The sequence below is a fragment of the Ovis aries genome, chromosome 13, assembly GCF_016772045.2.
Source record: "Ovis aries strain OAR_USU_Benz2616 breed Rambouillet chromosome 13, ARS-UI_Ramb_v3.0, whole genome shotgun sequence".
Taxonomy (NCBI): Eukaryota; Metazoa; Chordata; class Mammalia; order Artiodactyla; family Bovidae; genus Ovis; species Ovis aries.
In genome coordinates this window covers 76,054,479-76,081,497 of record NC_056066.1, presented here as the reverse complement: position 1 = coordinate 76,081,497, position 27,019 = coordinate 76,054,479, and the positions used below count along the sequence as shown (strand labels likewise).

Sequence of the window (27,019 nt, the reverse complement as noted above, 5' to 3'; positions counted from 1 at the left end):
CTCTGGTAATTGAAAATTTTGTTTAAAAAATACATATACCATACAGAATGATATTATTAACCAGTAAAAATGTAGCTGGGCTGCCAATAGGAGACGGTTCGATCCCGGGGGTCAGAAAGATCCCCTGAAGACGGAAATGGCAACCCACTCCAGTATTCTTGCCTGGGATGGGCAAAGGAGCCTGACAGGCTACACTTCATGGGGTCACAGAGTCGGATACGACTCAGCGACTGAACCACATCAAATAATATAGCTATGCCATATGCTTATTCTCTGAAAAGCACAGTAGACTATAAGCCTCAACCGTACCTTTCAAGTGAAAAAGGTAGTATGTTGTCACTACATTCACTTCACAATGTTTGCTGAAATTATATTCTACAAGACTGCTATTCCAGGCTCTGTGGATACAAAGGTAAACAAGACAGGAGGCCCTCACAGAAGCCCTTAAATCCAAAGCGCCTCATTCCTTGGCACAGGAAGCTGCTTGGAGGAGTTCAAAAAGACTGAAGCACTTGCCTATGAGATAAAATAAACCCTAAAGATGGACAAAGGATAAAAATCACAGAGTTAACATTTTACTGGATATTAACAATACACAAGATATTTCCAAAAGGCATTTCCAGAAAGTGATTAAGTGCCATAAAGGAAATAAACAGGGTGATATGATACAGAAGAGGAGAGACGTAGGAAGAGAGAAGTAATTTCAGGTCAGGAAAGGGCTCTGAAGATGCAACATTTAATCTGAGAGCTGAAAGGAACCAACCAAGCAGAGAGAGCTCCAGGCAGATAGCAGACAGAACTGTATATAATAGTCTAATAGATAATGAAATTTATTGGGGGGGGGACCCACAGTGCACAGCAAGCAGGACCTTAGTTCCCTAACCAGTGATTAACCCAGGCCCTTAGCAGCGAATGCTCAGAATCCTAACCACTGGACCATCATGGAATTCCCATGAAATTAACAATTATTAACGATAATGAAATTGATTAAGTCCAATAGACTTAATCTTCCCACTTCTAGTCTAGAACCCACGCTATAGGCCAATGGGAACTTGAAAATTGTGTGCTAGTAACCTATTTCAATTTAAAATTTAGGTTTAATAAAAATTCATGAGAGAACGGTACTTAAAGCCAGGACACAACATAACTTTCTAGAAAGTATTATTAGCAACAGACAGGACAAAGAAGTATTACTAAAAACAATGCTTATTCAATAGATTTAGATGGAAAAAAACAGATTTAAATCCCAGCTCTCCTAATAACAACATTACCGCCACCACCCATTACTTCCTCTATAAATTAAGGATAACACCTCGCGGCCTACCTATCTCCAGGGGCAGTTATGAATGTCTGAGATCCTTACTGCCACCATCATTGTCAGGAAAAGCCATGTCTCTTAGTGGAAAAAACATACAGTCCATCCACTGATTAAGGGAGACTCCCATGGCCTCACACTTGAATTCATTTGTTATTTAGATCCAGCTTCTTAGAATACTGCATGTATCTGGCTTCCCAACTTCACAGCAAATTAGAGACTATTAGAAGCAATAAAGTATTTATTAACAGAAAGTACAGCTAACTGGCAATCAAAAGATAGTGAAGGAAAATAAGAAAAAAATATTTTTTTATTTAAGAAAGGCAAACAAAACCTCTTAGGAGTGGCCTAGACTCATTCAACCTAATGAGAAACATTCCTGTTCAATTCAAGAGGTACAAAAGGTGTCACACATAGCCAAAAAAAAAAAAAAATTAATAATGTTCCTAACATCCTGAACCATTTAAGAAAAGATTAAATACACTTACCACACTGCTTGAAAGTGAGAAGTCTGAATACACATAAGGATTTCAATATCTGAGGGTTAATTTTTTTTTTTTTTAAACAAGCTTTGTGCCTTAACAGTTGTTGCTGGGGAGGGGCAAGGTTGTTATGTGGTGGCAGCAATAGAATAGAACAGTCACACACGTAGTTGTAGAAGTCCCAGTAGGAGATTATAGATAGAGAGGGAAGCCCAGGGAACTTTGGCAGACCACTCTTAAGTTAAAGATGGCTCAAGAAACATTGTGGAATGAAGCAGGCTTGCTTAACTATAAAGCAGGAAATACAGTCCCAGGTCATTTAATCAAAGAAAACTGTTACCACCCCTCTGCTGATTTGAATAAGCACTATGTCAGTCCTAGTTTGACCTCAGAAGGTCACTCTTCTGCCCAGTATGAAGGAGGAGCTCTTGATGTAAGCCTAACATCTACTCAAAGAATGAGAACAAAGGTGGTTTTTTCCCCTCCCTCTTTCCTTTGATTATAAACATGTAGCCCTCAGGGCAGAACCCCTCACCTGTCAGCTTGCATCTCTCACAAGCATCCTATATTAATGAACACCTCTAGACCATCACTTTGCCTCTTGCCAAATTCCTTCTGCACTGAGACACAAAGAACCTGAGCCTCATCCAGACACCAGATGAATGATTCTAATCTAAAAATCACGGGTTCAAGTCCTAATCAGAGGTACACGGTTTCTGTGGGATCTTAGTTCCTGACTCGCACTTCAGCATTGGAAGTATGGAGTCCTAACCACTGGATCGCCAAGGAATTCATGATACTATTTTTTTTTTAATGAAAGGAGAAAACAAATATACTAAAATGTTAACATTTGAAGAATGTGAGTGAAGGGCACCCAGGGAAGTCTTAATCATCCAACTTCTAGGTTAAGTCCCAAATTAAGAGGAAATAAAAAATAAAATGTAAATAAGACTGGGAGAAAATATCTGCAGTGTATAAACAGACAAGGAATAAAAACCCACAATATACAGGAGCTCTCACAAATCAGTAAGAAAAGACAGCATAAGAGGGAAAATGGGCAAAAAATCAAAATAGGCAGTTCACTGTCGTACAAATGGTCAACAAAACATAGTGAAACAAGCACAATTCTTCCAAGGATTAGGGAACTGTAAAATAAAAACAATAACAGAAAATAACTTTTACCAGTTGGCAAAAATCAGCAGTTTTAAGCAAGTATCCTTTAGGTTCAGTAGGCCCATAACAAGAAACACAGCACAAGTGTATCAAGATATATAAGATCTGTATACAAGGACATTTAATATAACACTGTATAAAAGAGCAAAAAAAAGGAGAGATAAATAAGATGAATAGGGAACTCTAATTTGATGCAAGCTCTTTGAGGAGAGATTCTAGAATGTTTTGTCCCCAGTAACTGACACATGACAGGTACTGTATTTGTAGAATTAATGAATTAATGGCTACAGAAAGGACACTCAAAAATGGTAATTATATAGCCACCAAAACAAACACAGATCTGTGAAAATAATAACCTAAAAAGATGTCCATGAAACAACTTTAAAAAATTGCAGGCAACATATGATTGCTTTCAAGTATGAGAACATGTCTACCTAGATCTTTTTATTTAATACTTGGGGTAAGTTAGATATCAAGCCACCTTTCAACTTTACCAATTTAAACAAAAAACTGAAGACAACTCACAGACAGAGAAAATATTTGCAAAACATTTATCAGATAAAGGACCTGTATTCAAAAATATACAAAGCACTCTTAAAATAACAGTAAGAAACAACTAATATATGAAAACAACACAATTTTAAAATGGCAAAAGATCTAAATACCTCACCAAAGAGTCCAGGTCTCCCACACTGCAGGCAGATTCTTTACTGTCTGAGACACCAGGGAAGCCCCAAGGAAGATATACAGATGGCAAATAAGCATATGAAAAGATGCAAAATGTCATATCTTTGAGGTATTACAAATTACAACAACAAGATATCACCACACATCTACTAAAATGACGAAAATCTAAAAAACTGACAGTAACAAATGCTGATGCGAATATGGAGCAAAAGGAACTCTCATTGCTAGGGGAATGCAAAATGGTGCAGCCACCTAAGAAAACAGTTGGCACTTTCTTACAAAGCTAAACAATGTCTTACGATATGATCCAACAATCACACTCCTAGGTATTTAAAAACCCAACAGACTCAAAAATATGTTCATACAAAACCCTACACAAAATATTTATAGCTGCTTCATTTATAACTGCCCAAAACTGAAAGGAATCGAGATGTTATTCAATAGGTGAATGGAGAGACTGCAGTGTATGATGGAATATTATTCAGCAATAAAAAGAAATGAACAGTCAAGCCAAAAAAGACACGTAGGAACCATAAAAAACATGTAGGTAAGTAAAAGAAGCCAGTCTGAAAGGCTATATACTATATGATTCCAACTATATGACATTCTGCAAAAGCCAAAACTATAGCAACCACAGGCTGAAGAGAAGGTGAGGAAGATGAATAGGTGAAGCGCAGGTAGCTTTCAGAGGAGAAGCTATTCTGATGATACAGTAATAGTGGATGCATGACATTACGCCTTTCTCAGAACCTACAAAGAGAACTATAAACAAAGTAAATCTTATTATATAAACTATGGACTTTGGTTAATATAATATTGGTATATTAATTATAACAAATGTACCATGTACCACACGGAAAGATGAACTCCCCAGGTCGGAAGGAGCCCAATCTGCTACTGGAGATCAGAGGAAAAATAACTCGAGAGAGAATGAAGAGATGGAGCTAAAGCAACACAAACCCAGCTGTGGATGTGACTGGTGATGGAAATAAAGTCCAATGCTGTAAAGACCAATATTGCATAGGAACCTGAAATGTTAGGTCCATGAATCAAGGCAAATTGGAAGTGGTCAAACAGGAGATGGCAAGAGTGAACATGGACATTTTAGGAAGCAGTGAACTAAAATGGACTGGAATGAATGAATTTAACTCAGATGATCATTATATCTACTACGGTTGGCAAGAATCCCATAAAAGAAATGGAGTAGCCATCATAGTCAACAAGAGTCCAAAATGCAGTTCAGCGCAGTACTTGGATGCAATCTCAAAAATGAAAGACTGATCTCTCTTCGTTTCCAAAGCAAACCATTCAATATCACAGTAATCCAAATCTATGCCTTGACCAGTAATGCCGAAGAAGCTGAAGTTGAATGGCTCTATGAAGACCTTTCATTACAGGGGACTGCAATGCAAAGGTAGGAAGTCAAGAAATACCTAGAGCAACAGGCAAATTTGGTCTTGGAGTACAGAATGAAGCAGGGCAAAGGCTAATAGAGTTTTGCAAGAGAACACACTGGTCATACCAAACACCCTCTTCCAACAACACAAGGGAAGATTCTACATGTGGACATCACCAGATGGTCAATGCTGTAATCAGACTGATTATATTCTTTGCAGCCAAAGATGGAGAAGTTCTATACACTCAGCAAAAATAAGACCAGGAGCTGACTGTCGCTCAGACCATGAACTCCTTATTGCCAAATTCAGACTTAAACTGAAGAAAGTAGAGAAAACCACTAGACCATATAGGTATGACCTAAGTCAAATCCCTTACGATTATACAGTGGAAGTGAAAAACAGATTCAAGGGATTAGAACTGATAGACAGAGTGTCTGAAGAACTATGGATGAAGGTTCATGACACTGTACAGGAGGCAGGGATCAAGATCAACCCCAAGGAAAAGAAAGGCAAAAAGGCCAAATGGTTGTCTGAGGAGGCCTTACAAATTGCTATGAACAGAAGAGAAGCAAAAGGCAAAGGAAAAAAGGAAAGATATACCCATTTGAATGTAGAGTTCCAAAGAATAGCAAGGAGAGAAAAGAAAGCCTTCCTCAGTAATCAATGCAAAGAAATAGAGAGAAACAAAAGAATGGGAAAGACTAGAGATCTCTTCAAGAAAATTAGAGATACCAACGGGACATTTCTTACAAAGATGGGAACAATAAAGGACAGAAATGGTATGGACCTAACAGAAGCAGAAGATATTAAGAAGAGGTGGCAAGAATACACGGAAGAACTATATATACAAAAACGATCTTCATGACCCAGATAATCACAATGCTGTGATCACTCACCTAGACCCAGACATCCTGGAATGCTTAGGAAGCATCACTACAAATAAAGCTAGTGGAGGTGATGGAATTCCAGCTAAGCTATTTCAAATCCTAAAAGACGATGCTGTGAAAGTGCTGCACTCAATACGTCAGCAAATTTGGAAAACTCAGCAGTGGCCACAGGACTGGAAAAGGTCAGTTTTCATTCCAATCCCAAAGAATGCTCAAACTACTGCACAATTGCACTCATCTCACATGCTAGTAAAGTAATGCTTAAAATTCTCCAAGCCAGGCTTCAACAGTATGTGAACCAAGAACTTCAAGATGTTCACGCTGGCTTTAAAAAAGGCAGAGGAACCAGAGATCAAATGGCCAACATCTGCCGGATCATAGAAAAAGCAAGAGAGTTTCAGAAAAATCATCTACTTCTGCTTTACTGACTATGCCAAAGCCTTTGACTGTGTGGATCACAATAAACTGTAGAAAATTCTGAAAGAGATGGGAATACTAGACCACCTGACCTGTCTCTTGAGAAACCTGTGTGCAGGTCAGGAAACAACAGTTAGAACTGGACAACACATTGGTTCCAAATAGGAAAAGGAGTATGTCAAGGCTGTATATTGTCACCCTGCTTATTTAACTTCTATGCAGAGCACATCATGAGAAACGCTGGGCTGGATGAAGCACAAGCTGGAATCAAGATTGCCGGGAGAAATATCAATAACCTCAGGTATGCAAATGACACCACCCTTATGACAGAAAGTGAAGAACTAAAGAGCCTCTTGATGAAGGTGAAAGAGGAGAGTGAAAAAGTTGGCTTAAAACTCAACATTCAAAAAATGAAGATCATGGCATCTGGTCCCATCACTTCATGGCAAATAGAAGGGAAAACAGTGGAAACAGTGACAGACTTTATTTTGGGGGGCTCCCAAATCACTGCAGATGGTGACTGAAGCCATGAGATTAAAAGACACTTGCTCCTTGGAAAGAAAGTTATGACCAACCTAGACAGCATATTAAAAAGCAGAGATATTACTTTGCAGACAAATGTCCATCTAGTCAAAGCTATGGTTTTTCCAGTAGTCATGTACAGATATGAGAGTTGGACTGTGAAGAAAGCTGAGCCCTGAAGATTTGATGCTTTTGGCTGTGCTGTTGGAAAAGACTCTTGAGAGTCCCTTGAACTGCAAGGAGAACCAACCAGTCCATCCTAAAGGAAATCAGTCCTGAATATTCACTGGAAGGATTGAAACGCCAATACTTTGGCCACCTGGTGTGAAGAACTGACTCACTTGAAAAGGCCCTGATGCTGGGAAAGACTGAAGGCAGAAGAAGGGGACGACAGAGATGAGATGATTGGGTGGCATCACCAAGTCAACGGACATGAGTTTGAGTCAACTCTGGGAGTTGGTGATGGACAGGGAAGCCTGGCATGCTGCAGTCCATGAGGTCACAAAGAGTTGGACGTGACTGAACTGAACTGAACCATGTACCACACTAATGCAAAATGCTAACGGGAAACAAGCTGAAGCTCCAATCCTTTGGCCACCTGACGCAAAGAGCCGACTCATTGAAAAGGCCCAGAAGCTGGGAAAGATTGAAGGCAGGAGGTAAAGGGGACAACAAAGATGAGATGACTGGATGGCATCACTGACTCGATGGACATGGGTTTGGGTGAACTCCGGGAGTTGGTGATGGACAGGGAGGGCTGGCGTGCTGCAGTAGATGGGGTCGCAGAGTCGGACATGACTGAGCAACCGAACTGAATCTCATCCTCTGTTGTCCCCTTCTCCTCCTGCCCCCAATCCCTCCCAGCATCAGGGTCTTTTCAAATGAGTCAGCTCTTCCCATCAGGTAGCCAAAGTATTGGAGTTTCAGTTTTAGTATCAGTCCTTCCAACGAACGCCCAGGACTGATCTCCTTTAGGATGGACTGGTTGGATCTCCTTGCAGTCCAAGGGACTCAAGAGTCTTCTCCAACACCACAGTTCAAAAGCATCAATTTTTCGGCGCTCAGCTTTCTTTACAGTCCAACTCTCACACCCATTACACGACTACTGGAAAAACCATAGCCGTGACTAGATGGATCTTTGTTGACAAAGTAACGTCTCTGCTTTTTAATATGCTATCTAGGTTGGTCATAACTGTCATTTAATTTCATAGCTGCAGTCACCATCTGCAGTGATTTTGGAGCCCAAAAAAATTAAAGTCAGCCACTGTTTCCACTGTTTCCCCATCTATTTGCCATGAAGTGACAGGACCAGATGCCATGATCTTAGTTTTCTGAATGTTGAGCTTTAAATCAACTTTTTCACTCTCCTCTTTCACTTCCATCAAGGGGCTCTTTAGTTCTTCTTCACATAAGGGTGGTGTCATCTGCATATCTGAGGTTACTGGTATTTCTCCCAGAAATCTTGATTCCAGCTTGTGCTTCATCCAGCCCAGCGTTTCTCATGATGTACTCCACATATAAGTTAAATAAGCAGGGTGACAATGTACAGCCTTGACGCACTCCTTTTCCTACACACTGTTAATGATTCACACAAAAACTTCAGAGCTACTTTATCAAGAAGAAATTTAAATTACTAAATACAAAATGCACAATCATGAAGCTAAAATGAAACAAAGAAGGGAATTCTCTAGCAGTCTGGTGGTTAGGACTCAGCGCTTTCACTGCTGCGGCCTGGATTCGATCCCTGGTTGGGAACTAAGTGCTCACAATCCATACAGTGTGACCAAAAGAAAGAAATCAGGAAAAAAAATGTTTTAGACCATTTTCACAGGTGGCTCCTTACCCACGCTGATAATCACAGATTCTGAGCAGATTCACACAGAAGGAAAGCAAGAAAAAAGGAGAGCAATACTGACCTTGACAATTCCTAATCATTATTAGGAAGTACTTATCAAAGTCTGTAAGTACTAATGAGCACTTAAGGTTTTGCTGTTTATTACACAAATATCTTTTCAGACATATATAAATAGGAAACCCCACTTTATCACAAGCCTTAGGGAATATAAAACTGTGCACATAGGCAGTGCTTTCAAGCACCATAGTGGGAAAGTATGTTCAGGCTTTCAAAAGAAAGACATTAATTATTAATTAGAACTTAAAATTTCTATTACCAAAAGACTTGTAGAGTACCACCAGAAAATTCAGCAATAACACTTGTATTTTTACAATACTGTAAATTAATTAAAATAATATACATCAACTTATGAGAGAAGTATCTCATTTTACAGATGACTCAAGAAGCTATGATTTCTCCATCCTGTTGAAGCACACCCACAAGTATGCTAAGATTCTGTCTGTCACAAGTAGGAATTCCTAACACAGTAAAAATATTCTAAGCAGATTTAAGGCAATCAGCTTAAGCCAATCTGCTAATATTTAGCTGCATTTGTTCAGTTGCTAAGTTGTATCTGACTCTGTGTGATCCTATGGACTGCAGCATGACAGGCTCTCTGTCCTCCACTACCTCCCAGAGTTTGGTCAAACTCATGGCATTCAAACGCCAGTACTGACATTTTCAATAGAAAAATGGCCATAGGAGCTTCCCTGGAATCCAGTGGTTAAGACTCCTCACTTCCAATGCAGGGAGGGGGTGAAGGTTCGATCCCTGGTCAGGGAACTAAGATCCCGCAAATCTTGCTGCATGGCCAAAAATAAAAATAAAAGGTTTGATTCATAGTGTTTGCCAAGTCCTGTGGTATAAATCAGCTCAGTTCAGTTGCTCAGTCATGTTCGACTCTTTGCGACCCCATGGACTGCAGCACATCAGGCTTCCCTATTCATAACCAACTCCCAGAGCTTGCTCAAACTCATGTCCTTCAAGTTGGTGATGCCATCCAACCATCTCTTCCTCTGTCCTACTCTCCTCCTGGCTTCAGTCTTTCCCAACATCAAGGTCTTTTCTCATGAGTCAGTTCTTCACACCAGGTAGCCAAAGTACTGGACCTTCAACTTCAGCATCAGTCTTTCTAAAGAATGTTCAGAACTGATTTTCTTCAGGATTGACTGGTTTGATCTCCTTGCTGTCCAAAGGACTTTCAAGAGTTTCCTCCAACACCCAGTTCAAAAGCATGAATTCTTCAGGGTTCAGCTTTCTTTATAGTCCAACTCTCACATCCATACATGACTACTGGAAAAACCATAGGTCTGATTAGATGGACCTTTGTCAGCAAAGTAACGTCTCTGCTTTTTAATATGCTATCTAGGTTTGTCACAGCTTTTCTTCCAAGGAGCAAGCATCTTTTAATTTCATGGATGCAGCCACCATCTGCAGTGATTTTGGAGCCTGAGAAAATAAAACCTGTCACTGTTTCCCCATCCATTTGCCATGAAGTGATGGGACTGGATGCCATGATCTTCACTTTATGAATGTTGAGGTTTAAGCCAGCTTTTTCACTTTTATCAAAAGGCTCTTTAGTTCCTCTTTGTTTCTGCCATAAGAGTGGTGTCATCTGCATATCTGAGGTTATTGACATTTCTCCCAGCAATCTTAATTCCAGTTGTGCTTCATCCAGCCCGGCATTTCACATGATGTACTCTGCATAGAAGTTAAAAAAGCAGAGTGACAATATACAGCTTTGATGTACTCCTTTCCCAATATGAAACCAGTCCATTGTTCCATGTCCAGTTCTAACTGTTGCTTCTTGGCCTGCACACAGATTTCTCAGGAGGCAGGTAAGGTGGAGGGTATTCCCATCTCTTTTCCACAGAATTTTCCAGTTTGTTGTGATCCACAAAATCAAAGGCTTTGGCGTAGTCAACGAAGCAGAAGTATATGTTTTTCTGGAACTCTCTTGCTTTTCGATGATCCAGCGGATGTTGGCAATTTGATCTCTGGTTCCTCTACCTTTTCTAAATCCAGCTTGAACATCTAGAAGTTCTCTGTTCACATACTGTTGAAGCCTCACTTGGAGAATTGTGAGCATTACTTTGCTAGCGTGTGAGATGAGTGCAATTGTGCGGTAGTTTGAGCATTCTTTGGCATTGCCTTTCTTTGAGATTGGAATGAAAACTGGCCTATTCCAGTCCTGTGGCCACTGCTGAGTCTTCCAAATTTGCTGGCATATTGAGTGCAGCACTTTCACAGCATCATCTTTTAGGATTTGAAATAGCTCAGCTGGAATTCCATCAACTTCACTAGCTTTGCTCATAGTGATGTTTCCTAAGGCCCACTTGACTTCACATTCCAGGATGTCTGGCTCTAGGTAAGTGATCACACCATCGTGGTTACCTGGGTCATGAAGATATCTTTTTTGTATAGTTCTTGTCTGAAGGTGGGACCTGGCAATCTGTAATTTAAGCATTCAAGTGATTCTAATACACTCTGAAGTTTGAGAATCACTGCTACAGAGCAAACCCAACTGTTTAAAACAGCATGCCCTAGGGCATAAGAGTCAGCACACAGGAGTTAATAAATGCCTAAAAAGAAGGAACACACTGAGTTAATCCTCCCTTCCTACTGTCTAGAACAGCGCTTCTCAAACTTTAAGAAGCAGAATCACCTGTGGGAAGAGGCTCTGACAATTCCTGGGTGTCACACCCAGATATTACAGCTCAGCAGGCCTGGGATAGACAGGCCTTCTAAGATCACCCAGATGATACAAATACTGCAGAAAAGCAGAGTTCACTTTTGAGAAGCAGAAAACTAGAGCAAATCTCTTTTAGATCTCGTGAAGCCCAATGTGAAGAACACCTTCCATCCTTCTTTTCTCATCCTGCCTACTTGCCCTCTACAATTCTTAATCTGCTCCACAACTATTTTTGAAAGTCACAACTACTTTTTGTCAAATGAAATGGAATTCATTTCTCAAAATACACCAATAAGGTTAAGTTAAAGTTGAAATTTATTATCTTTCAAATAAAATAATACCCAAGTGGCTCAGTGGTAAGAATCCTCCTGCCAGTGCAGGAGACGAGGGTTCCATCCCTGGATCAGGAAGATCCATGGAGAAGGAAATGTCAACCCACTCCAGTATTCATGCCTAGAAAACTCCCATGGACAGAAGAGCCTGGCTGGCTACAGTCCATGGGGTCACAAAAAGTCAGATACGACTGAGTGACTAAAACAACAAAATACCAAATAAAGCCTTCAAAAGGGCTTGTGTGAAATTAGTATCATTCAATTAAATATGGTATGTTGCCTCAACAAAGTATCCTATGAGGTAACCACAAAAAGACACCTGAATTAAGAAGATCTCAAAATTCTATCATGAGGTCTAAGGTCTCACCTTAGAAAGAAATATGAGGAAATAATCTGACACGTTGTCTTTTAACAGCTTTTTATACAGATTTATGTGAAAATTCCACTACTACATCTCGTAATGGCAATACTCAGATGGCCAAAAACACACTAAACTGAGAAAAGGAGTATGTCAGACTTATAAACTCTGATCACCAAAATTACCCATCTTATTTATTACTCAATAAATGGTTACTAAATGCCTACTGTGAGCAAACCAGAAACTCCAAGACTAAAGATGCTCTTATAAGTTCATGTCCTATTCACCTCCTTCATTCCACAGTATCATTATAGTTTTTAGAATGTGTGAAATCTATCCATTTCCTTCTAACCTCATTACTACTACCCTTTAGCAGTTCAAGTAGCACGTTTCCCCTGGATTACTCTAAAAGTCTACCTTTATTCTAATGATTTCTCCTTGTATTATAGGATCTAGTCACACTAAATAACTTACCGTTTCCCAGAGAATAACCCAACTACTCCAAGTCTTTTTGGCCAAGCTGCTCAGCTGGAGTGCTGTTCTACTGACCCATCAGTTCAGTAGCTCAGTCGCATCGGACTGCGACCCCACGGACTACAGCCCACCAAGCCTACTTGTCCCTCACCAATTCCCTGAGTTGACTCAAACTCCTGTCCTTCGAGTCAGTGATGCCCTCCAATCATCTCAGCTCTGTCATCCACTTCTCCTCCTGCCTCCAATCTTCCCCAGCATCAGGGTCTTTTCCAATGAGTCAGATCTTCTCATCAGGTGGTCAAAGTATTGGAGTTTCAGCTTCAACATCAGTCCTTCCAGTGAATATTCAGGACTGATTTCCTTTAGGATGGACTGGTTGGATCTCCTTGCAGTCCAAGGGACTCTCAAGAGTCTTCTCCAACACCACAGTTCAAAAGTATCAATTCTTCAGCACTCAGCTTTCTTTACAGTCCAACTCTCACATCCTTACGTGACTACTGGAAAAACCCACAGCTTTGACTAGACAGATCTTTGTCTGCAAAGTAATGTCTCTGCTTTTTAATATGTTGTCTAGGTTGGTTATAGCTTTTCTTCCAAGGAGCAAGTGTTTTTTAATTTCATGACTACAGTCACCGTGTGCAGTGATTTGGGAGCCCCAAAAATAAAGTCTCTCACTGTTTCCACTGTTTCCCCATCTATTTGCCATGAAGTGATGAGACCAGATGCCATGATCTTAGTTTTTTGAATGCTGAGTTTTAAGCCAACTTTTTCACTCTCCTCTTTCACTTTCATCAAGAGGCTCTTTAGTTCTTCTTTGCTTTCTGCCATAGGGTGGTGTCATCCGGGTATCTGAGGTTATTGATATTTCTCCTGGCAATCTTGATTCTGTCATTCACCTTCAATTTACACTGTATAACAGCTCCTCCTGAAAGCTTACCCAGCTGCTTCAACTTTGTCTCTTTCAGCCTATGCTACCAATCCCATATTAGGTTATACACTCCCCTTCAGTAAGCTTGGTAACTAACAACTGGGAACATCCTTATTTTGCTTTTCACCTGGTAACTGCCTCTCTTATTGCCCTTCTACCTTTTGAAGGCAGAGTCCATAGCTCTGCATTGTTTCAGCCAGTGCCTAACACACAGCAGACACACAAAATTTTGTTCATGAATGAGGGCAGAAATGATAACATTCAAGTAAATACATATAGATGCTCAGAGATGTTAGAGGAATCATTCCCCAAGAAGAGATCAAACACCTAGAAGTTGCTTACCAATATATAAGAAGGTTTTACAAGAGTTCCCTGGTGGCCTAGTGGTTAAGCTTCTGGGCTTTCACTTCCATGGCCTGGATTCAATCCCTGATCGGGGAATATCCACAAGCCACATGGCCTGGCCAAAAAATTTAAAAAGGTTTTACATAAAAGCTTTTAACATTTGAGAAACTATCTGAAGAAGATATTCTACTACTATACAGAAGATTACCTTTTTGGTTATAAGCACAAGTGAAAATAAAGGAAAGCACTATTGAAAAATAAGAATAACTCTGCCATCAAATAATCTATGGTACTGATATAAATCCCTTGGACTCAAGAGGTTAAAATATAATTAAAAGATGCCAACACAGCTACTACAGTTTCTGGAATTTAAAACACACACACTTATGACTTAATATCATGCTATAAAACACCACATGTCTTCAGTTTTCTGTTCCAAGAATGATGTTTGGAATTCTGCCAAACACAGAGAAGAACCTCTGGCTCCTACATGTGAGAGGAACTAGCCTGCCCAGAAAGGATGAAATCATGTATAATATGGTAGAAAGCACTGGCATAAAATGACAAATTTCAAGTAAGCAGAAAACAAGAAGGTAGTAGAAATTAACTCTGGATATAGACCAGCCTGGCCAGGTGAGGGTCTCACCCTAAAATGGACAAAAAGAATACCTTAAGGCATTGTGAGAATTATAAAAATTATATAAAACATTTAAAATACTCAGATTCTGATACATGTATCCAGTGTTCAATAAGTGGTAGCTATTGACATTATTATTGCTTTACGATACAAGAACCTTAGAAAGCAAAGATCCAGGTAGCAAAAGTTACATTCTGAGAGTTCAGGCTTTCTCCTATTACTTATCGTTTCTCATTACCTCAGCTTCTTTTCTAACATGAATACTGTACTTCTAAACTGCCTCCCCCCAACAATAATAATTTACTTATTACAAAAACTAGCTCTAATTATTACCCAAATAGACTGTATTTTCTTTTATAAGAACAGAAAATTTTGTTATAAAGTATTTCAAATTCTCATAATACTAAATCAGTCATTTCAAATGTAGAAAAGGCACTTAAAATTACATGTTTAAATGTCAGAAACTTCCAAAACCCTTAAAATATGGAAGACAAAATATAATATGGTGTACAATAAACTGAATTGTATCCTCCCACATTCGTAAGTGGCAATTCTAACTCCTACTCCCTCAGAATGTGACTATTTGGAGAAAAAGTTTTATACAGGCAAATAAAAATGAGATCATCAGGGCAGGAGAACTGACTAAACTAATCCAATATGACTACTGTCCTTATATGAGGAGGGAATCTGGACACAGACATGTACAGAGGAAGACCATGTGAAGAACCTGGGAGAAGACAGCCGTCTACGGAAAGAGGGCTCAGAAGAAAATTCTGCAGATCCCTTGGTCTTGAACTTTTCTAGCCTTCAGAACTATGACAAAATCTCTGTTGTTTAAGCCACCTGCTCTGTGGCACTTTGTTATGGCAGCTCAAGCAAACTAATGCAACCTACTCTTCCTAAAGCTAGACTGGGTTTACAGACTGGCGTTACATTTCTAATCACAAGCTAATCTCAATATTACCTAGAATTAGACAAATTTTCAAAGTTAAAAAAATCAAATACCTCAAGCTAGAATCTTTATACAGAATGATTTATACATTTTAAAGTTTTTTTTTTAATAAAGTGCATTACCTATACTATTTGGGCTAAGTTGATCTAAAACACTGTATCACTTGTTTTGAAGGAAAAATGCATATTCCAAATTTTCATGTGGACGTATTAAACAGTCCTCTCCAACCTGAACAATTTTATCTTTTTTTAAATTACTTATCAAACTTTATAGAAAGAATATATCTGAGTATCATTATATTGGTGATGGCAACTGAACAATACTCATAAAACATAACTGCTCTTGAGTAACTAATAATTATCAAAGATTATAACTGCATAATACTAAGTATAAAACAAAATACAATTACTAGAGGACAACTGCTCTACAATATTGTGTTGGCCTCTGCCACATACCAACACGAATCAGCCACAGGTGTAAAATATGTCCCCTCCCTCCTAAAGCCCCCTCCCACCTCCCTCCCCATCCCACTCCTCAGGCTGTCACAGAACACTGTCAACCTGAACAGTTTTAGAAACACTGGTTTTCAATAAAGAAAACACAGACTATGGATTCAAAGCAACAGCAATTAAAAGCCCAGTGTTGCCCTTTACTAGTTATACGGCCTTAAGGAAGTTATTTCACCTCTCTGAAACTCAAATTCCTCAACTGTAAATGGGGATGAAAATATCATCTTACAGGATTATCAGGATTAGTGAGAGCTAAATTAAGCACTTGGCGCAATTCCTAAAACAAGGTAAGTACTCAATAAATGGTAGCTATAAGATCATCATCCAAATGTACACAAAAAGGTGTTACTGTTAGGAGAACTGTAAACTTGTAAACCTTTCTGGAAGGCAATTTTGAAATATCTACCCAAACATTAAGGATATCCCTCTGGCCCAGAAATCTGACAGAGTTATATGGAAATACATGCAAAAGTGGGTAAAATGGAAGAAGAATGATCTTTGTAGCACTGTTTTACTAACCAGCCAATAGAGGTCTGGCTTAATATTAGACCATACTAGATTCATTACAGTCTAATGAATTTTTATTACTTTTTAAATGAAGTAGATCTCTGTTCTGACAAAAAGATGGCAATAACAGAATAAGCACAATGGGATCCAACAAAGTAAAAACTATGTGCTTACATTTAATACTAAATCACAAACTGCTTTCTCTTTTTGCTAATACAGCCTACATCCTGTAAAATTTTAAAACTCATTATCTTTATTTCTAATAGAAAAAGAAACACAGATGGGCACCATATTTTGAGACTAGTGCTTTCCTATGCTGTGGACAGCGATATGTTAAGGGAACTTCGAAGAAAAACATACTGCATGCTACACCTCCCTCCTCAGCGAAAACTTCTAGAATATAAAGTACACAATCAAGATACTCAAAACCAATTTCTATTCGATATTTTTCAGTTTCTACAGTCAATTCTAATTCTACAGAGTTGGTCACGAAACATTTTTAAAACTGCTATTTATTGTAAACCAGTCACACTCCCAAACTCTTTCTCCCTTCCTTTCAAAATAATCTACTTAAATATGCACCTAGAACACAAAATTACTAGAATGTGACCTAAGAAAGCATAAAATAAATCTATATCCAAAATTAATCAGAAAGATTCAACGTTTTAGACGAGAATGAACTGCAGTCTTCCTCCACTTAATATAATCCAAATGTAATACCCAGAACAAGACCGGGACTAGAGTCACGGACATGGAAGACCACTGTGGAAATGGAAAAACTTTGCTTTAGCACTGAGTAAGATGAAGCACAGAGTGTGACTGGACCAAATTCACAGAGTGAGAAAGATGGAGGCTCAACGCTAGGCCCTGACCTCTCGGTCTAAAACTCTTTTTTCTAGAATCATACTGCCTCACATCATAGCTTACACAGTTTTAAATCAATTCCTTTTTCAAATAAATTAGCAAAAATAGCATCAAATAACATACTTGGTTTCATAAATATGTATAAGTGAAACAAACGTTAGCTGGCACATATTACCTGGCATATTTGTAATACTATCTATACAGCTCTGCATTCATTGAAATTTCAAGCATGTAAAATATCCTGATCAGACACTGCAAAGGTGTCTGCTCTGCAAAAGCAGAGATGAAAATGCTTTATGAGAACCAATCCATCCAACTGCCCTGGAGGTAGAGCAATTAGCTAGATCTAATTAGCTGTGAGACCAAAGTTTTTAGTCATATGTGTTTGAATAGCATTTTGTTTGTTTCGGTAGCACTTTCCTTTTTATAAATAATGTTTCTTATCTCTGATTTCAAAGTCACCTTTCAACCTAATGGAGGCACATGGCTGACTCTTCTCTCCTTAGAATAATATTCACAAAAAAATAAACATTAATGCAAAGAGGCATTTCTTTTCCTATTTTCCATCACTGAAAACCAGTTTTGATAGCAATATATGAAAATCTCTGATGATATAACATTTGTATTTTACCAGAAGATAAAAATCCAGAAAGTAAGGACAAGGAAAACTAACAGCAATATAAGACAAAGAATACATGAAGTTGAAACCAAGTAGACAATAGATCTCTGAAATCTTGTTTGGGGAAAATAAAATGATCATCCTAATATGAGATGCAACTGGCAACTTCAAGTTAAGTTTACCAAAAAGAAAAGGGACTATTAAGAAATCATTGCCTTTGTCTCATATCAAAAATAAAATACTGAGGCAGGTCTGTTAAGACATACTCAAACATAAAGCAATAAAATTAAGTTGTTTCATCTAAAAAGGGGGGAGGGTTCACAAATGAAATATGATCAAATTATTACAATACAAGGCTATGGGTAATTTATAAATATACCATTAGCCTTCCAACATGACAGTTTAAAAGGCAATATTCAAAGAAAATATAGCTTATCAATGCTGTCAACCCAAAACATGGTTTAGTATAATTTTCCTAGGTTTGACTGAATAATGCAATGTGATAATTAACTTCATTTTTTATCCACTAAGTATTGATATTTTTTTCTTTAACAAAATCCAAGTATTCAGGACTATGAGTGATGAGTGACCTTGAGGCAGCACTTGGAAAGCAGTCACCATGGCAACACTACCACCAAAGTGCCTCATCCTCAGTGAAAGACCAACCTGGAGCATGAGGATTTAAAACCTAGGGAAACAGAGCTTCCTTCAAGTCAAAAAATAAAAGGGGGGGAAGAAAAAAATCAGTGAAAGGACCAACCTGGAGCATGAGCATTTAAAACCTAGGGAAACAGAGCTTCCTTCAAGTCAAAAAAAAAAAAGGAAGAAATCAGTTTAAAAAATGTTTATACATCAACCTTTCTTTTTTAGCCCTTCTATTTATTTATTCTTCATGAAGGGGGGACTATACACATTAAATTATCTTAATGATGAAATATTAAGCCATGTAAAATTTCTTCTTTCATGTTTCCTATATGGGCAAAATAAACTGCTGAGATACGAACAAATGATTTTTATTTTTTTAGTGCAGTTTAAATTTTTCAACAGAATCATCACTATTCTAATTTTCTTTTAATACAATCCTTTCTTTTCCTACCTGCACTTTGACAAGGAAAACACGGGGCAGGGTTGATTTAAAAACTCCAAATACAAAACAGGAAACTGTAATCCTACATATAAAACTAAAGAACCCGCTGTTTGTCTGCTAAGAATGGGGTGGGGAGGAATGCAGGCTTCTTTGCATTTAGAGTTTTCATATATATAAAGTTATGTGTCTTTGCTTCAGACACAGATGCAGTTTTTCTAGAGAATCCACTCCTTAAAATGACCGAAGCGTTATTCTGGCTTTCATCACCAACACAGTAAGCACAGAGCCTGACGTAAGTGGGTACCAAAGGACTTTAAACTTTCTGCTCATGTACCTACCAAAGATATTTTGTAAAACTATGTAACCCAGAATATTTGTAAATTGACATTTAAATTTTTCATCAGCTTAACTAGTTACAAATCAGTAATTTCCAAAGTAAGTATTAGCATTTTAATAACCTGTTAGATCACTCTTAAGTATTCAGAGGAATCTGAATTAATATCATCCCTCACAAACAAGAAATTTTATAACTGTCCCTTTCTCCTCAAACACAAATTCTCATTCCTCTTCTCTCACAGTATTTGATCATAATGGGATATTATTTTATGCCTGAAAGTATTTTATTGATCATTCCATCTCTGTAACAAAAGGATATATAAACTGAAAATTGAATTCCATCTGATCACAGGCTTTAAGTGCTGAAAACACATTTTATTTTGAATTATTACTACCATCATTATTAGGATGTTGATGTTCAAAATATAAGCGTATTACAAATTTTGATAAAATACATGTAAAAAGTACATTTTTCATTGTAAGTGAATCTGCTAAGATACAGAATCAGGGGTTCTTCTCCATACCCCACCTCATACATTCAGGTATCACAATGAATAATATTCATAAATTGTAGCAGCATTTGTCAATTTATACATTTTGTTTGTAAAATTATAAATAAAACTTGCTGACATGAACAGATGATTAAGTGGAAGAAATTATGGGAAAGTAGTGTCGCGCAATTCTTTCAATCCAATCTTAGTTACATGACAAAAAGCTCAGTGAACTATCAAAAATTATTTGTTCATTATTTCCCAGAGAGCAGTTTGATTAACCTTCCCTTCTATTTTGATTCTGATGAAAATAGATTCAAAAGCACCTGACAGACCACTTGTTACCCAGCCACTGGAGTCCTTCACTTTTCTAAATCCTGACACCAATACATGTTGTTAACCGTGTGTTTCAAACCCCAGATTTTTCCTTTTTTTGGCTAACATCTAGTGTCAATGCAACACAGTAAAAAGTTATTCCTTTCTTCTGGCAGTTAGAAGAACAATCGTAAAAGGAGACATCTGGAGCAAAAGACCCTACAAAATCATTCTCAAGCAGACCAACTTAAGAATTTAAGAGAACAAAAGTTTACAAACCTGCAAACTGAAGTCTTTAAAGCCTCACACGTTATAGAAAACACAGAGGACAGAAGAATGTACTAAATGACACCAATCAAATGCAAAATGGAAAGTTTTCCAAGACATAATCTCAGTTTTTCCAACAAATAAACTGCAAGGGAAAGAGAGAGGGAAACAGCAGGAGCGCTAAATTAGGAGAGACACGAAAGAGGGTGGAAGTCCCTGGCAGCCCAGTGGTTAGGACTCTGCGCTTTCACTGCTCAAGGCATGGGCTCTATCCCTAGCTGGGAAACGAAGATCCCACAAGCGACACAGTACAGCGCAAAATAAAAACGAAAAACAACAAACCACAATATGTGCATCTGATCCAAATAAAGTATAAAACAGTTATTTTTCAAGCAACTGAATACCTGAACATCCCTAGATATTTGATATTTTAAAAAATTTAAGGTGAGAATTTTTTTAATAGTCCTTATGTTTTAAGACATTTATGAAAATTTTTATGATAGACTAGTATGTTATTTAGGACTTGCTTCAACATGATATAGGAGAAAAAAGGAGTATGAATAAAAACTGGCCATGAGTTACTAACTGCTAAAGCCAGGAGATAGTTTCATGAGAACTCATTACAGTATTCTCCCTAGTTTTTTGTGTTTGAAATTTCATATTAAAAAGTTTCTTAAAATTATTTGTGCTCATATATCCCTTGGGAAGTCTTCATGGACCCTAGTAAAATCCAAACCCATATCAAAACACTATGTGCAAGTGAATTTTAACAGCTCCAACTGACCAACATAAATCAGGAGATCAACATGCAGAGAAGCATCTTGATACTCTGAATATTTATGAAATTTTGAAGCGTGAACCTCAAAAAGAGGACCAAATACTTTCTCTGGAATGTCATCATTTAATGTGCATTAGTGTATATTAGCAAGATACACACCAGTAAACACTCCTCTCTTATCTTTAACACAAAAACACATTTACTGAACTTCCCTGGTGGTCCAGTGGTTAAGAATCAGCCTGCCAATGCAAGGGACACAGGTTTGATCCGTGCTCCAGGAAGATTCCACAGGCCAGAGGGCAACTAAGTCCGTGCGCTACCACCAAAGCTGGCGAGCCTAGAGCCTGTGCTCAACAACCGAAGCCACTGCAATAAGAAGCCCGCACCACTGCAAGGAAGAGTAGTCCCCACTCGCCACAGCTACAGAACAGCTCCTGAGCAGCAAACAAAGACCCAGCGCAGCCAAAATGAACAAATAAGTAATAAAATAAACAATGAAAAAGAAAACACATTTATCAGCTCACAGGTAAAGTTTAAATGATCTAAAACTTGTCAGTAATCTTAAGTGAATTACGTACTTGTGCATACTTATATAAATATATGTGTGAATTAAATACATGTATATATACATATATACACTTACATTCATTTTTTAAAGTATACCCTCCCACATGAGGCTAGCAACAGGACAAAAATATCAATACACCAAAATAACATGTCAAAGTGACTTTTATTAACTTCAGTTATGTTTATTCCTTGCTATATAACCTACCTCACAGCAGAAGCTAACACAACATCAAAACACGATAAACCTGGCTAAATATTCACTCAAAAACCTAGTTCCTATTGCATCTTTTCTTAAGAAGTAAAAGGGAGAGGGAGAACTAAGTATCTTATATACCAGTGCTCTGTTAATCCACATCAAGCAATTTTAAAGTCAAATTTCAAAAACAAGAAAACTGTTTTGTATGCACAGATAGACATCTAGATTAAAATTAAAATGCAGGATTTGAAAGTTCCCAAAATGGCAAGACTATTTCCAACTACAACTGCAATGTAAAGAAAAACTGTTCCATCACTTTAAATTGTCTCCTTACTGATTTAATACCAGATTTTTAAAGAGGAAAGGTACATTTCTCTCCTATACAAAACACCAAAAGAACTCAGACACAAGATACAGAATATTCACTTAGATAGGCTATATTCCACAATATATGACAAGAAAACCACTACCTGATTACCTCTATTTTAACATGGAAACACACTTATCAACTAACAGGTTAAATGTTTTAAAATTTAATCTTATTTTTAAAATACATTTAACTTTTTAAGAGAAACCTATCGAAAAATAATCTACTGGACATGCTCTGCCATCAGTTAGTAATCAATATACTGTATACCTTAACTAAAATGGCAGAAATATTTAAATCATTCACAGCCAAAGATAATTAATTCACTTTTCACTTTCTTCCCTGCTTTTTTTCTTTTTACTTCAAATGAACTCCCTAAGATATTTTCAATTAAAAAAAAAGGTGAGGCCGAGAAGTATTTTTCCCCCCTTTTATGGCCACACCACAGGGCATGCGTGATCTTCCTTCCATGACCGGGAATTGAACTCTGCCCTCTGCAGTGGAAGCTCAGTTTCCTAACCACTAGACCTCCAGGGAAGTCCTGAGAGGGAGAAATTTTTAAACACAAAGCGAACTATAAGTCTTAGCTTTGTTTAGTTAAGAAATTAACAAAGTATTTAAAGCATAAACTTAGAAATAACCTAAAAAGTAATGCTCAAAATTCTCCATGCTAGGCTTCTCAGTGAACTGAGGACTTTCAGATGTTCAAGCTGGATTTAGAAAAGGTAGAGGAACCAGAGATCAAATTGTCAACAGCCACTGGATCACAGAAAACGCAAGAGAATTCCAGAAAAACACCTACTTTTGCTTCATTGACTACGTTAAAGCCTTTGATTGTGTGGATCACAACAAACTGTGGAAAATTCTTCAAAAGATGGGAATACAAGACCACCTCACCTGCCTCTTGAGAAATATGTATGCAGATCAAGAAGCAACAGTTAGAACTGAACATGGAACAACGGACTGGCTCCAAATTGGGAAAAGAGTACATCAAGGCTGTATACTGTCACTCTGATTATCTAACTACTATGCAGAGTACATCATGCAAAATGTTGGGCTGGATGAACCCCAGGCTGAAATCGAGATTGCCGGGAGAAATATCGATTACCTCAGATATGCAGATGACACCACTCCTTTGTAGAAAGTGAAGAGGAACAAAAGGGCCTCTTGATGAAAGAGGAGAGTGAAAAAGCTGGCTTAAAACTCAACACACAAAAAATGAAGATCATGGCATCTAGTCCCATCACTTCATGGCAAACAGATGGGGAAACAATGGAAACAGTGACAGACTTTATTTTCTTGGAGTTAAAAATCACAGCAGATGCTGACTGTAGCCATGAAATTAAAAGACACTTGCTCCCTGGAAGAAAAGCTATGACCAACCGAGACAGCATATTAAAAAGCAGAGACATTACTTTGCCAATAAAGGTCCATCTAGTCAAAGCTATGGTTTTTCTAGTAGTCATGTATGGATGTGAGAGCTGGACTGTAAAGAAAGTTGAGCACCAAAGAATTGATGCTTCTGAACTGTGGTGTTGGAGAAGACTCTTGCGAGTCCCTTGGAATGCAAGAAGATCCAACTAGTCCATCCTAAAGGAGATCAGTCCTGGGTGTTCATTGGAAGGACTGATGTTGAAGCTGAAACTCCAATACATTGGCCACCTGATGCAAAGAGCTGACTCACTGGAAAAGACCCTAATGCTGGGAAAGACTGAGGGCAGGAGAAGGGGACAACAGAGGATGAGATGGTTGGATGGCATCACCAACTCAATGGACATGAGTCTGGGTAAACTCCGGGAGTTGGTGATGGACAGGGAGGCCTGGCATGCTGCAGTTCATGGGCTCGCAAAGAGTTGGACACAACTGAGTGACTGAACTGAATGTATTGATATGAGAGCTGGACCATAAAGAAAGCTGAATGCCAAAGAATTGATGCTTTCGAGCTGTGCTGTTGGAAAAGACTCTTGAGAGTCCCTTGGACTGCAAGGAGATCAAACCAGTCAATCCTAAAGGGGATCAGCCTTGAATATTCATTAGAAGGACTAATGCTGAACTGATGCTGAGACTCCAATACTTCGGCCACCTCATGTGAAGAGCTGACTCATTGGAAAAGACCCTGATGCTTGGAGGGACTGGGGGCAGGAGGAGAAGGGGACGACAGAAGAAGAGATGATTGGATGGCATCACCAACTCAATGGACACTGAGTTTGAGCAAGCTCCAGGAGTTGGTGATGGACAGAGAAGCCTGGTGTGCTGCAGTCTATGGGTGCGCAGAGTCAGACATGACTAAGCAAATGAACTAAAGGATGGATATTTTAAAGGATGGTGCATATATGGAAAGCAGGGGGGGGAGATGTCAAATGCATAGAATAAGCCATAAAAATAATACTGATTTCAACTTATTAACCTGGAAAGATGTTCATCACCGTAGTGGGAATAATAAAAGATTACAGAACAGCATGCAAAAATCCCTTATTTCTAATATATATTAAAAGTCTACACAGGTATGTAGTAAGATACATATAATACTGTTAGTGCTAGCTTCTACACATATACTTTTATATTGCTTAAATTTCTCTTAAATGTGCACCATTTTAAAAAACATACTACTCCTCACAAAAAAATCAGAAAATATTTTTCCTTAGTGTTAACAATATGCATAAAATAAACTTTAAATAAAATTGGAAACTTTTGAAACTTTGTCAAAGTCTATATTTTAAAACAAATATGTAAATACTTAATTTATTTAATTTACTTAAATATTTACATATTTTAAAACAAATAGTAAGTTATTCATAGTACCATACAAGAGTTTTTGAAGACGTACATATAGGAGGCAGGAAGCACACAGTACCAATTTTTGCCTAAATTAACAATGCATTAGGGGGGAAGTTATGGTGGGCTTCTTCTCTTACACTTCTTAATATAAATACCTATTTAAGCACTGTCTCAAGTACTTTAAAAAAACAAAAAAATCCCTGTAGTTGGTTGAAGGTACGTTGGTTATTCACCTAAAGCATTTTTTTTTTTTTGAGGCAGACATACATGACTTTATTAGAAAAGTGAAAAACAAAACAAAACAAAACACAAACCTCACAAAACACTGTGAGGAGTTGGTCCTCAGCGGATGCCTTGGTGGATGAGGCTGCTTTTGGCTACACTGGCCTCCCGCTCCTGTCACCGGGCAGGGTCCAGCTCAAAGCAGCGCCACAGTCGCAGGATCTCATCTGCTGCTGCAGATGCCACTGTAGCCCCATCTGGGCTCATGGTCAGGAGCACCCGGGCCGTGTGACCTTTCAGCTTAGCCACCTTGGCCATGGTTGGGTACTTCCAAATAACCAGCTGGTTCTGGGCAAAGCCGTGGCCTGAGATGAGCTCCTTGTAGTGGGGAGACCAGAGGATGGAGCACACCTGGGAATAGGCATCCACAGCACTCAGGCCCCAGAGCAGACGCTCCAGATACGAACGTGTCCATCACTTGTGCCCCCGCCAGTTGCCAGGATGTTGGACTACCAGGGACACCAAGCTACATCCTTGCAGCCCCTTGATGCTGGGTGAAGGTCTGCAGAAGAACCCATCCGCCCTCTCCAGGAGCACTAGGCCACACGCTGACCAAGCTGTCATTGCCGCCACTGGCTAAATGCCGTCCATCCGGGGCCCAGAGCAACCCACACACTTCCCGGCTGGGGCCACGCAGTGTGGCCACATGGTGTTCTGCTACCGGAACATCATGGTGGTGGATGTGGCCAAGCGTGAGCCCCTGGACAGGATACAGCCATTCCAACAGAGGGAGCCCACTCAGGCAGAATGACTGGTCATGTTTCGAGGCCGTTTCTGCTGTTTCACATCCCATAGCTGCACTTCGGCACTGCTGGTGCCACAGCCAGGCAGTTGCCCTCTTTGATCCGGCCCACAGAAGATATATAGTCTCCAGGCTGCTCCATCTGCAGCAGCTGCAAAATGTCACCAGTCCTAGCACTCCACAAGGATACACTGTTGTCCAAAGCCACAGCCAGTACATTCCCAGGGCTCCAATCCACAAGGTTCGGGTAGTAGTCATTCCGGATTTCAGGGGCATCCAGGATGCGGTCTGGCAGGGAAGGAATGTAACGGCAGGTCTTCCTGCTGGAGCCCGGAGTGGCCTTCTGGCTATAGAGTACTTTTAGTCTGTTCTGGTAACCCTCTGGGGCATTTTGTGGTTTTCCACTGAGCCGAAGGATCTTGGCTTCCTCCATGTCAAAACCGTTCAGATTCAAAGCCCATGCTTTCTGATGTTCCTTCTTGGTGGGAGTCTCACTGTGTTGGGCTGGTTCTCCTTGCTCAGGAGGAAGCTAGCCACCTCCATCTGGGAAGCGCTGTGATGGGGGATATAGTGGTCACCGCCAGGTTTGCTGGGAGTGCTCTGAAGCTTGGAGCTGGATTTGCCGGGAGTTGGCCTGGGGTCCTGCCGGCGCTGCGGGATCGGTTTGCGCTGCCAGCGCGCGGGGCGGAGGGGGGTGCATTGGGGATGGGTGTATCCAGCTGCAGCAGCGAGTACAAGTCACTCTCGAACACGAACTGGGCCATGGGAACATCGTCAGTTTAGAGCAGGTTCCGATCCCAGACCGGCTTTAGCAGTGAGGAC

At 39.1% G+C, this 27,019-nt stretch overlaps 1 protein-coding gene and 1 pseudogene across 14 annotated transcripts in view; both read right to left on the bottom strand.

The window, feature by feature from the left end:
- The window catches only part of NCOA3 (nuclear receptor coactivator 3), a 127,695-nt gene that overhangs the window by 71,867 nt on the left and 28,809 nt on the right, over nucleotides 1-27,019 (bottom strand). For 3 of the 14 annotated variants that reach the window (XM_060397809.1, XM_042230236.2, XM_060397810.1), the window contains exon 1: nucleotides 1-27,019. This exon is cut by the window's left edge and continues 4,019 nt beyond it. The exons of the other annotated variants lie outside the window; for them this stretch is intronic. The gene's annotated coding sequence lies outside the window, so the exon portion shown is untranslated. 14 annotated transcript variants of the gene reach the window in all.
- Nucleotides 25,516-27,019, bottom strand: LOC105609549 (cell division cycle protein 20 homolog; annotated as a pseudogene).